Here is a 5,249-nt window from a genome sequence, read left to right as displayed (position 1 = left end):
TGCTATTGGAACAAGGAAACGGGACGAAACAAAGAAAAAAAAAAAAAAAAAGGAAAATTTTATTCCCCCCCCCCCCCCCCCCCCCCCCCCCCCCAAAAAAAAAGGGATGCAGTTACAATTTGTGGTGCTAAATTCCATTTGTGTTTGAAAATTTTCATAAGAGAAACCATTTGAGAATGATAGTTTTATATTCCCTAGTGTTTTTCTTTGTAACATTCGGTCTGTATCGGTACTGTTTCAGGTGCATTGATTCTGAGCAAAAAAATGAAGATGGAGAAAGGCATCCTATCATTTTTAAGGACAAGCACATACGTTACCCTGTTAGTACTTCTCTAATACCTTGTCCCTTGTTAAAATAGGTTTTGGGTTCCATGAAGAAATTCAATGAAATTTTCCAGAGTGAAACCAAGGAGGCACCTCAGGACACCAAGGATGAAGATGAAAGACTAGAGGTGTGTTCTCCTTGATCATAAATGTAATTTTTGTTGCTTTCTATGTTTAGAGCCCATTTCGTCAAGCTTCAATTGCTGAAAAACATTTTAAAGTGCTAAAACTTATTTATAAATCAGTAGTTACTTGTTTGAATACAAGTGTTGAAACTGATCATAGTGTTTGGTCAAATCCATCAAAATGTGCTGATAAGCTACTTTAGATAAAAGGACTACAATATGTTAAATTTTTCACAAAAGATATAAATTTAAGGGAGTGTTTGGTATGATGGAAAACATTTTTTTATGAAAAATGTTTTCTTGAAAAAAAAAAGTTAGTTTTCTACTTATTTTCTCATGTTTGGTTGTTGAGTCAAAAATATTTTATGGTGTTTGATTGGTGAGTAGAAAATATTTTTCAGAAATATATTTTTCAGTGTTTGATTGGTGAGTGAAAAAATATTTTTTAGAAAATACTACTAACTGTTAACTAGTATATCACTGCCTGAACTAATTTAAGCATAACAAATAATATCAATATCGAGTATTAAGATATTACAAGTCACTAAATTTTAAACAGTTATTAATTAGAAAGCATAGGAGACATTTTTCAATATTTTGCCCGGACAATCTCAAGATACTACAATCAATAGAAATATAATTGAACGACAAGGTTATTCAACCTTGTGAAACAAGCTACAACAATGACAAAATGAAATATGCAATTAGCAAAAGTAACATAGGTAAGTCTTCATCTATGCACATGAAAATAACAATACATTCAACGAATATTGAAAACATGGAAAAATTCGGGGTTCAATATTTTTTTATTTCAAGCAGTGAAAAATTAGAGCAAAGCACAGCAAAAAATATTTTTGAGTAATGTGAATTTGAGTATTGTTGGGGTTGGGGAAGAGGTGTAGAGGTGGGGTGGGGGCATAAAAGTCACATTTGTCATTTTCTGAAAAATAACTTCTCTTGGCCCATGAGGGAAGTCATTTTCCCTCAAATAGAGGAAAATAAGTCATTTTGAAAAATATTTTTCCAAAATTTTAGTGCAATCAAATAAGGAAAAATAATAAAATATTTTTCAGAAAATATTTTCCATCATACCAAACACACCCTAAAACTATGTTTGCAAAGAAAAGGGAGAATGATAGGAGTTTTGTCTTGGAAAAGATAGTTTTAGAATAAGAAAATAATATTAAGGATAATAATGACAACGACAACATATCCAATATAATTCCACAAGTATGAAGAAAAAAACACTAAGGATAAAATAGTAAAAGACTATGTTAAAGTAAATGTGTTTATAAACTGAAAAACTAAAAGATGGGAATGACCAACTTATTTCTTTTCGCTGATTTTGTCTTAAAAGCACTTTGGTATTTATCAAATGTGTAGCTTAGCTAAGAAGTTTTAAGTCAGTTTGACCGGCTTTTAAACTTTAACCAAACACCCTCTTAGTCTAGGTAGTCTTTTGTTACAAAAGGCAGTTTTAAATCCTTGCACCTACCATGTTGATCTTTCGGAGCTCTTCATTCTGTTTCCATATGTTAGTTTTAGTCCACTGCAGTTCTATTTTGCAGTTCTCTCTTCGTTTTTTTAATATATGTTACATGTTCCTACTGTAGACATCTAATTTTATTTCTATTCAAAACTCAATTCATCCATTTTTACCTTACGTTATCAAACACTCTCACCCATATGATTATACCTTATAAAAATATAAAAAAATAAAAGAAATTCAATCAATTTCTAATAAATTAAATCTCCAAGATTCCTTTATCCTAACAAATTCTATCCAATCCTAACCACCCTTTTCCCACCTCATACCCCATACCCCATACCCCATACCCACATACCCTTGCCCCTTGCCATGCCAATTGTCCCCTACCCCCTACCCCCTACCCCTAATCACATTTTTTAACCACACTAACCGAATCAATTCACATAATATACAAAAGGGGGTCCCACAGGGAATATTTGGCAGAAATTCTATTTTTCATCAAGAACAATATATTACACACCATTTGCACACACTCTCAGATATCATCACTGCCATACACAAACAACCATATACACATCACAGACCTCTCATAGAATTCCCATTCACAGAATCGTATACACAAGCATACATATACGGGATTCACTCGCAAGCATGGGATTGGGGGATTATTTTTCTTTTGATTAATTCACTGTTAAACACATACACATAAGGGATCCTTGTCATTTTTTGATCAATTTACACCCACCACTCTCAGAAAATCTTCCATTTCCATATACGCACACTGTCACGTACGCACAGATAGGAGAGGAAAGAGATCGAGGGAGAGAGATAGTGATGAGAGAGAGATACGAGAGAAGAGAAGTTAAGAGAGATCGGAGAACAATAAGGAATTTGGTCTGAATCGTTGAGAAAAACAGCGTGAAACATTGAGCAAAACAGTTTTCCGGCGACGTACCACCGGAAACATTTGTTGTTCCAGGTTTTCTAACTTTTTTCCTCTGTTTTGTTACTGCCAGAGCTCCGACTAAGTGCTAAAGATAACCCAATGCGGATTCCAGTGGGTTTCGGTCAAATTCGGTTGGAAATTGTTGATTTTTGGTTCGTATCAACGTCTTTTGAGTTGGGTTTGATTCCTGTTTGGGTTTGCAGATCTCGATACTGAGCTGGTGTCGATCATTTTGAGGTTTTCTATCGGTTCAAAATCTATCCAGTTTGTATTTCTCTATATCAAGTCGATTTTGGTCATGGTTGAGGTTCGGTTGGAGGTTTCCGGATACGGACTCTTTTAATTTGAATAACATTGAGTTTGAAAGCCTCAAATTGAGGTCCAATTCTACTCTTTTCCTCTTTTTATTTCATTATTGATGATATCCATGCATTGGATTGAATATCGTGTGTTGGTTTATCTTTATTGGTGATGAATTGCTACTTTGTTTGATTTTTTACTTGATTACCTCGATTATATATGGTGTGATGATATGATATCATTTGAGATTTGAAATTGGTAATTTGAGTATAGAATTGGGGGTGGGAATTAAAAGATGGAATAAGGTGAACGTTGATTAATTTTAATTCATTGTTGGATATTGTTGAAACTGATAGTATCATGGTTTAGATTGTTAAATTGGTAGGCAAATACTAAGTTTGGGTAGGCAAATTGTGGAAAAATGGAAGATGGTGATTTGCTGAATGTGTGAATATTCGTTGAATGGTTCTTTTTATTTTAACGCACAAAAATTGAGAAAATGTATTCATTTTACCAGGGAATGCCTCGAGATTTTATGTACTTCTTCATTGGGGAATGACCCGAGATATGTTGTACTTGGAAAACATTCGCGATGAAGGCCCGAGGCATCGGGTAAAGCGTTGGAGCGTATTTTAGGATTAGCGTAGGTTTACATTTCCGCATTTTTCTATTTTGAGACTCTATAATCGAACTGGACGTTATATTTTTGGGATTTATTTTGTTTGTGTTTGTTTGTTTAATTGTTGTGTGTTTTATGTGATTTATATATTCGTAGTGTCAAATTAGCTGATATGCTCCACCAAACGACCGTGGTCGAACCACGGGACCGAGGGATGCCTAACACCTTCCCTTCGGTCAACAGAATTCCTTAGCTGGAATCTCTGTTCACAAACCAATTTAAAAGAGTAAAAAACAATTTTGAAAAAGGATTTCCAAAGGTTACTTAGCACACCCGATTATGTCAAGTGGCGACTTTGAGTTTTGAATATAAAAGTTCCTTTTCGAAACAAATTTTTATTTGTCACTTTAATAATAAAACCCTTTCGTACTTTAAAATGAATATTTTTGGTTAAACAAAAGGGGTGTGACAGCTCTGGCGACTCCACTGGGGACTATTTCAGAATTCGAGCTTATTTTTTTGGACTTGTATCGTCTTAGTTTGGCATTATGGGTATATAGAAATTGTTTGTGTTATCGTTTGTATTTGTTCTATCATTGTTGAGTGCCTACGTGCTACGTATTTACAGTTTTTTTCCTCTTATGTGTTACTGCTTTATATCTGGCATCATTTGCAAAACCCGAGTCAATTCTTTCTGCAACAAATTTTGTTGTACACGCTGTGTACACGATCTATAGTTGATTCATCCTTATTTTAGGAGGGGGAGCCGTCGGCTGGTATGGAGTAGATGGAAAGCTAAAGCAACCACTATCGACCATATGCTCCCTCGAATAGCCTTGTTAGTGAACCCCAACGTAGGTCAGCCTTCAGGTCCTGCTTATGTGCATCATATTGAGACCTAGTGGGGCCCACTTGGTCCTTCGTAGGAGACTTACCCCTAAAGCATCTCAACGTGTTAATTGTTACATCTTTGAAGGTAATATGGTCATTTGACGGACTGATTTGGGAAAACATGTGTTAGAAGTAAAGTGTGTAGGCAATGAAAAAAAAAAGAGAGAAAAAAAGAAAAGTGAGTCGAAAAGAAAAAAAAGTTTCGGAGCTTTTAGATTTTTTTATGACTTTTGTTTTTCATAATCCAAAAATTCAAAAAGATTTTTTTAACCTTTTGCACTCATTGTCTCAAAAACATTAAATAAAAAATTCTTTTTGTTCCTTTACCATGCATTCACTATTCGAAAACTTCAAAAAGATTTTTCATTCATACGAGTTTTTATACAAGAAAAATGCAAAAAATTGTACGAGTTTTGTACATTTCACGAAAATACCAAAAAGATTTTTCTTTCCTAGTTGTTGGTGTCAGTTTTATGTGGAATGTCAAAGTGAAAACCCCAAAAGATTTTATTTTTATCGTTGTAGTCTCGTCTCTCAAGTCAGGGTTCAGTTTGC

General features: G+C 34.3%; 1 long non-coding RNA gene across 1 annotated transcript in view; it reads left to right on the top strand.

Moving 5' to 3' along the window:
• LOC124898728 overlaps window positions 1-3,257 on the top strand; it is a 9,750-nt gene extending 6,493 nt beyond the window's left edge. The window contains exons 8-10 of the long non-coding RNA XR_007055461.1: window positions 242-320; window positions 399-452; window positions 2,955-3,257. This is a non-coding gene — a long non-coding RNA (uncharacterized LOC124898728). The remainder of the gene's footprint in view (window positions 1-241; window positions 321-398; window positions 453-2,954) is intronic.
• Window positions 3,258-5,249: the final 1,992 nt, after the last annotated feature.

The sequence above is a fragment of the Capsicum annuum genome, chromosome 5, assembly GCF_002878395.1.
Source record: "Capsicum annuum cultivar UCD-10X-F1 chromosome 5, UCD10Xv1.1, whole genome shotgun sequence".
Lineage (NCBI taxonomy): Eukaryota > Viridiplantae > Streptophyta > Magnoliopsida > Solanales > Solanaceae > Capsicum > Capsicum annuum.
The sequence above is the reverse complement of the archived record's forward strand: the minus strand, read 5'-3'. Positions and strand labels throughout refer to the sequence as shown.